The 7,099-nt window shown below is 48.3% G+C and overlaps 1 protein-coding gene and 1 long non-coding RNA gene across 2 annotated transcripts in view; one reads left to right on the forward strand and one right to left on the reverse strand.

The window, feature by feature from the left end:
* SPARC (secreted protein acidic and cysteine rich) overlaps nucleotides 1–1,517 on the reverse strand; it is a 12,329-nt gene extending 10,812 nt beyond the window's left edge. The window contains exon 1 of the mRNA XM_085317918.1: nucleotides 1,409–1,517. The gene's annotated coding sequence lies outside the window, so the exon portion shown is untranslated. The remainder of the gene's footprint in view (nucleotides 1–1,408) is intronic.
* Nucleotides 417–5,790, forward strand: LOC146588485 (uncharacterized). Its single transcript, XR_014897414.1, has 3 exons — nucleotides 417–525; nucleotides 892–981; nucleotides 5,685–5,790. It is a non-coding gene; the product is annotated as an uncharacterized LOC146588485 (long non-coding RNA).
* Nucleotides 5,791–7,099: the final 1,309 nt, after the last annotated feature.

Below are 7,099 nucleotides of genomic sequence, written 5' to 3' on the forward strand. Positions count from 1 at the left end.
AAAAAAAAAAAAAAAAGAGAGAGAGAAGAAGCCAGCTGCTAAATGTCCTGCAAAAATACGAACCATCTTCAAAGCATTCCCTGGACTCGCCCCGCCACAGCAGCTCCAGCGATAACAGCCCCAACATCCCTCGACCAGAGGACCCAGAAGGGGTTTCCATGGGAGCCGACATTCCTCCGTGATTGAGTCATGGCAGAGCAGAGGGCTGGGGTAGGAGGGGCTTGAAAAAAGTTTGAAAAATTTATTTCTCCTCATCCCCCTCCCAGCACCGCCTGCATCCCTGCTCCTGCCTATGTGGCAGACAATAGCTCGGGTTTAGCCGCCTCTCACAACGCTGCAGACTTTGGTTTCCGCTTAAAACTTGGCTCGTGCAGCTTACCAAGCCGCTGCGAGCAACTTCGAGCATTTGGTGGGGGCTGAGTTTTGGGGCTGTTTCAAGACCGTGGTGACGGAGCACTCGGGTGCGGGCATCCTTATGGTGCCCCCGATTTCAYTCCAACTTGCAACTGTCGCCAGTCAGTTTGGGTAGGAATTAAGCCACCATCCTGTTAAGTTTCTTTTTCTTGGCTGTACGCAACATAGTGGAGTTTTTTTAGAAGAGGGATACAAAGAGCAGAGTTAGGCTGCTATGCACGTCTGGGCAGAGAAAAGACAGCTGCTGCCTTTAAAGGAAACAAGCCTTTGACTTTTTTGCATGGACTTAAAGTTGTGTCTTATTTTTAGTATCTTTAAACAAACAAAAGAAGAGCTCAGTTCTTCATGTTTTCTCCTGCAACCTCTGTCTCTCTCTCAAACAGCTGATCAGCTGGATTCATGCTAAAGAGGGCAGGAGGACCTGAAATGATTTCAAAATCTGCTTCGAACAAAAAAATCAAGTGTCTTTCTTTGCAGGAGAAATAGGAGTGGCTGTACTTAAAATAAAGAAAAAGGACTCTAAGAGATAAAATCGACAACGCTTTTGTTCTTCCTCTAGACATTCTGGTGAGTAAAACATCAAATGCCAAAACACCTCAGACCGTGTGTGTAATACACGCTGGTTTATAACTAAATCATTTGCCATGCAGGGTGGTTTGATGTGCCTGGACATCGGTCTAGCTCCTCTCCCAAAGGCAATACCCCACAACTTAAAACACAGAGAGGAAAAAGGGAAAAAGAGAAAAAATAGGTCAAGTTAAAGATTTAAAATCAGCTGTCATCAAAATGCTAGCACCAGCAATGTGGCAAAGAAATGCAATAACAGACTCAGCTAAGGAGCTGCAAAGAGGAGAAAGAGAAGTTGGGGAAGGTGCTTGGGTGCATGGCAGGGTGGTGAGGCACAGAGCCAGGGGGCTCTGCGCAAGTGGCTGGGGAGCCACCATGCCAGGAGAAAGAACACCGAGAAGGGAAAGAAGAGGGTTTTTGGCCATACCTGACAGTGCCGGCAGCAGGGCTGAGGAAACTTCAGGCTCTTGGAAGGGCTGGGGGAATCTGCAGGTTTTAGAAGGAGGCAGCAATAACCCAAACTGTGGGCTGGGTTTCCGGCTGCCTCTCCCCCTCCTCCTCCTCCTCCTCCTCCTCCTAGTTATCTTTCCAAATCTGTCTCTTCCTCTGCCTTGCTCCCCAGTGGGCTGTCCCATCCCCTCTCACCGCCCTGCTCCTGAAATACAGACCGAGGCACAGCCTCAGTTCAAATGATAGCCTAGAGAAATCAAGAGGTGCTGGAGATAAACAGGGTCTCTCGTGGGGAGAAAGCAGTTCACAGCGTGATTTTGTAACTGAGGTTTTATCACTGTAGCTGCTTGTATTCCTGCTACAAGTCTGTAGGTTCCCTGGATCTCGCTCTCTCGGACTAACAGCATCAGGGGAGTGAGGAGGAATACCATGGCTATGCTTTCTTTGTACAGCTCCTAGCACCTTCAGCTACCATAATGAAAACGTTAGATTCTGTCATTTCACAAAAGACCCTGGGCTGGTGTTCTCCATCTTCAGGGCACGTAGAGAAAGCTAGAAGAAAAGTCCTCATTCCTATATCGGTTCTCCTGATGCTGTTGCCATCTGAGACTGCCTTGCGGGGAGGGAGGGGAAAGAATGATCTCCTTTTTCCAGACTGTGGAGAGTTGCTACATTTCTGAAATATGCTCTGAAGAGCCAGAGAAATGTTCAGCTGGGAAAAGTAACCCCCAGCATGCTGGTCTCTCTGCTGTGGTTATCATCCAACASATCCAATTAGCTAGTTCTGACAGAGCAAAACTAGTGGCCTGGAAATTGCCAGTTTGTTGAATTTAAGGGTCTCTTCAGATATGGCTCAGTATCTGGACCTTACAGATTATACTCCACTGAAGAGCTCACCAGCCAGAGGCAGCCAAACAGCAAAGCCCTTTGGGGCTGACTTTTCCCATGTGTTCCTTTCTGTGCTAGGGAGGAAAATCCAGCTCCTAGCTCCTTGCATTTCAACATGGCAGAGGAGAGTTAAAGTTCACCTGACCCTTGGTAGAACCAGACAACACATCTAGTGTGGCCATGGGGCCACATTATAAGGGAAAAGCAGCAGCCAAGTAGTGAGGTTGTTAACTTGCTGGAATTAGAGTGTCCCTAAGGGACCTGGCTCTATAACCTGTAGGGCTTTCCTGAGTGCTGCAGACAGTTCAGCTTATTAGCAGCTTTTTGCAGCTCATTATCTGCCCATGGCACCACTCCACACTGAGCCTGGGTGGCCCCACCGGGGTCAGTGGGCCAGGGCAACACGATGTTGCTCTCCTAGGGGCTGCTTGAGGGACAGTGGCTCATGCTGCAGGCAGAGTTGAGGACAAGTTGCCTGGGCACTAGGGCTGTGATCCTGGATGCTGAGTGAAGAGGACACAAGATATAATAAAATCTAACACCATATGTTTGTCTTGTCTGCCTGGGGTCATTCCTCTGGGTGATTACATGCTACCTTCAAGAGGGAGGTGGGTACTTAASCCTTCCCACTGAAATTGCTGGGGTTTTAGATGTCAGCGTAGGAGAAGTTTTGTCAGGATTTGCCAAGCTCTGCTGACTGGTACTTTGTGATATAGGATTCCTCATCACCRTATGTCTCATCCTGCTTTGCAGGACTTTGCTGAGTGTGAAAGAGACAGACATAATAAACATCAATAGGACGAAAAAGACACACACAAAAAACCAAGATTGAAATAGAAGGGGCAGAAGAAAGGGAAAGGTAGTGGAGAGGGCCATGAGGAACCCATCATCGTTTCCTGATGGGACTGTGGATCTCTGTGATCAGGCAGGCCAGGACACTGGCAGTGATAAGCAAGAGAAGAAAAGTCTTGACGACTTACTGTTTTAAAACCTGTGTCCTGAAGGATTTGTTTTAGGCAGAAGACAGTAGCAAACATACCAGGGAGGTAAGATCCTGTGGGGCTGTATCCTCCCCCTCCCCCCCATTCTCCACTCCATGGGTTGCTCTTGTTGTGGCACTTGGTTCTTGATTTGCAGTCGGGATGGTTATGCTGTTGTGTATTGTCCTGTAACACATGACACCATCCAGACGCAGAAGAGCAGAGAGATTTCTCTGCTTTGAGAGCTGGGGATGAGAAGCTGGGATCCACATTGTCAAAGGGCTTGGGAGCCTCAAGTTGCCTAGAGATGCCCGAGAGGATTTCCAAAAGGCATCTTGCTCCCAGTGAAAAGCTACTGGGCTCCTGGCTTCTTTACACACCGTTCAAAAATTATCCCTGAGTTAGAATATGTAGATGTTGATATCTACACAGACATCCAAAAAGGACCCCATTCTACCACCCAGTGTCTTTGTGGAAGTCAACTTTGTGATGGTTGCTAAAATTATGTCTGTCTTCTCTTTCCATTATCAGTGTCCACTGATCCCATGTGTAGCCCACACGTAGGTCCTGTTTGGCTCCAGAGGTCACACATGCCCTATCTCTGAGTTTCATTCACTTGGTTCACATCCCAGGGAGTTGAATGCTTTCTGCACTGGATTAGTCACGGCTCACACTGAAATCATACAGCTGCTGGTACTTCTCCTAAAAGGGGGAAAAAAAGAAGAAGAAAAAAAAAGAAAATGACATCTGGAAATAATTTTAAGGGAGAAAAAAAAAGAAAAAAGAAACCACGTATTTTCTAACTGACAACGTGGCAATTGCTCAATGCTCTTTAGTCTAGCCTGAAGCTAAGCCCTCTTCTGAGGAGAAGTAAATGACAGTGCCAAGAAGACAATTATAACAGGGATTTCTTTATATACGTGGCGGCTTAACCCCTGGTCCTGAGTGAAAGCAAAAAGCAGCATGCCTCTGTGGTGCAGTCACATCTAGAGATGGCTCCTCAGTTCTCAGATGTAAGTCCCGAGCATGTGCAGAGTGAGGGGTCCTCACAGTCCTCCTGCCTGTGGGGGGTTAACCCAAACAGGAAGGAGGCCTTAAGGCACTGCAACATCACAGGGGAGAGCCCAGGTCCTGCAGCTCTCCGTGTGAGGGGCACATTGCCAGGCTTGGGTTCATGCTGCCAGCTGCAGGATGAAGGGGGATTGCATGGAGAGAAAAACAAGAGCCTGGAGCAACTGGCAGCCTCTTTAATCTCAGCAGCTTTAAGAAGCCTCCAAGATGACTGAGAGCTTATGAAAAAGTCCTGGAAACTCTTCTCTACACTTATAACACTTAGACATCAAAGAAGAGACTTTGATGCCAGGCTGTCAGGAGAAAAACTGGACCTTGCACATACTAGAAGTTCCTCTTATGACATCTAAAGCTCAGGGACCTGGACAGGCCAAGGATGGCCCAAGAGGGCCTTATAACCCCTACGACCTTATGCAAAAGGGGCTTTGCCATGCAAGCCTGCCTCGCAGGTCCAGATTGGCATCTCTATAAGCAGTGCCAATCTGTGCTTCATACACAGCTCCTGAGCCCCAAGTCCCCTTTCTCTTGCTCCTAGCTCAAGTGACCTCATAAACTCAGATGGAAAAAGCAAATAGGACCAGACCCCTTGAGACGTGAACTGAGTTTACAGCAAAGCCAAGACATTTGCAAGACTGAGGTTTGAACTCTAGCTAACCTCAATTCGAAATCTGAATTTCTTCATCCCACTTTAAGCTCAGTTTGGCAGATCCAGGCTGGCACAGTTAAGAAACCCCTGGTACTCTCCAAGATGGGAGCAATTCTGCTGTAAGAGAAGAGCAGAAATGGAAGTGAGAAGCTTGACAGAAGTGACACAAGTAGAGATTAATAATCCTGCTGTATCCTACTCACAAATTCTTCAGTCTAAGCAGCCTTTACTCCTTTATGCTCTAGGAGGGATTTTTCTAATGAGTTTTCTGGAGAGGATGATGTTCCTGCATTAATCATTGGTGGATATTACAGCAAAACAATGAACCCAAAGTGCATATAAATAAACAGGATGCCCTGGAACCACTGTAGGAATGTCATTTAATAAGTCTTCATTTATTGGTGTGTGGTCGAAGGCTGTAAGGCTGTGCTCCTCACAGACACCGGCTGCTGTGTAAGCAGGATCCCTTCAGTGCAGTGTGGGAAAGGCAACGGCTGTCAGCAAGGCAGCCCGGCACCTGGCTCAGSAAAAGGCGATTGAAGTGAGTAAGTGCAGAACAGACAGGTATCTTGCTTATCCTAGGAATGTTCCAGCTCTCCAGCTATCTCCAGGGAAGTATGTCAGCATGTATCAAAGGAGGGCTTCTTGTTTTCTTTTTTCTATTTCAGAAGAAGATCAGAAGACTGGGCAAAAGACTATGGCCTCTGGATTTGCATTAAAGCAGATGTATGACCACCATTCAGGACTGGAAGCACCATCCACACCAGGCAGGATGAACCTAAGCTATGCTGGGAACTTGCTCCAGGCTGGCTGTTTTGGTCCTACATGGAGCAGGGACTTCTCCCTGATGGAACAGGACTGTCCTTCTAGGCTCAGTGGTAGGGTTGATTGCCTGTACAGGTGGAGTAATTGACACACCGCTCCTTCCCCAGGCCTCTGCCCCTGCACTTTGAGTGCTTGGCCCAGGAAAACCTGAATGAACTCCTCAAATGGGCACAGGGCAAATAGGCTCAATGGGGTGATGCAGGCAAAAGGGGTCCTGGTACTCTCATAAGCAGATAGAGATAGAGGAGGGGGTGTCACTGTGAATTTTCAGCTGCAAGCTAGAGGCCTGCAGTACAGGAAGGAGGAAGCCAGCTGTGCGTGGTTGTGCTGTGAGTCACAACCTGGGGGAGCAGGCTTCGCTCTGGAGCCCAGAGGCAGGACATGCACTGTGGGATGGCTCACTGTTTCCATGGTGTGCACAGACTCTCAGAGCCATCCCTTGGGATCTCCATTGGAAGGCACTTCCCAAACCTTATGGGGAAGGTTTTCTYCCCCACCTCCTTCAAACTACCCCTGCAACATACACTTGCCTGCTTGGAYGTGTCAGGGGGCATATCAAGTCTGGCTGAACCTCACTGTGCTTGATCGCATCCAATATTCCCGAGGCTTTGTTGACACTGCTAAAAGGGCTTTTCCTTGCAGTAGAGGACTGCTATATATTTCTTTCTGATCATGGGGCACKTTGTGTACCTGAATTCAGACACACGACAGCTCAAATCCAGCACTAGAGACTGAAAGTACTCAGGCATGGGGCTTAGCRTCTCAGCACAACGCCTTTGCTCAGGACCTCATGATGGAGGTGTGTCTGTGGCTTGCAGAACATGCAATAAAGCTCCTGAGGGAGAAATGCAGYAAACACTGCTAAATCTAGGCAGTCTCCTTGTATTTCCGCTGTTTACCTAAGATGCACTTTCAATCCTCTCAGGCCTRATAGATGCGGCTTGACAGTTTTTGAAGGCTATGAATAGAACTGCCTAAGGAAATAAACAGGAATCCACCTTCTAGCCCCTGGGACACATAAGGAGAGGGAAGCACTCTGGCTGCACAGGGCTGCAGTGGCAGCTCTTCTGCATGGATAAACACAGCTTGGCTCTCCTAAAAGGCAGCCTTGATGGAAGGACCTGGGCGGGGCTGTCTCCTCTAGAACAGCCAAACATTGGCCTGCTCTGGGAAGAGCAGCTACAACCACAGATAAGGAAGGGACAGCGYGGGCCCAGCTCTGAGAGATGTGGCACTTTTCAGGGGCTGAACCCACCCC

This window comes from Rhea americana, unplaced genomic scaffold (genome assembly GCF_003343005.1).
Source record: "Rhea americana isolate MKP2758 unplaced genomic scaffold, rheAme1 scaffold_51, whole genome shotgun sequence".
Classification (NCBI taxonomy): Eukaryota; Metazoa; Chordata; class Aves; order Rheiformes; family Rheidae; genus Rhea; species Rhea americana.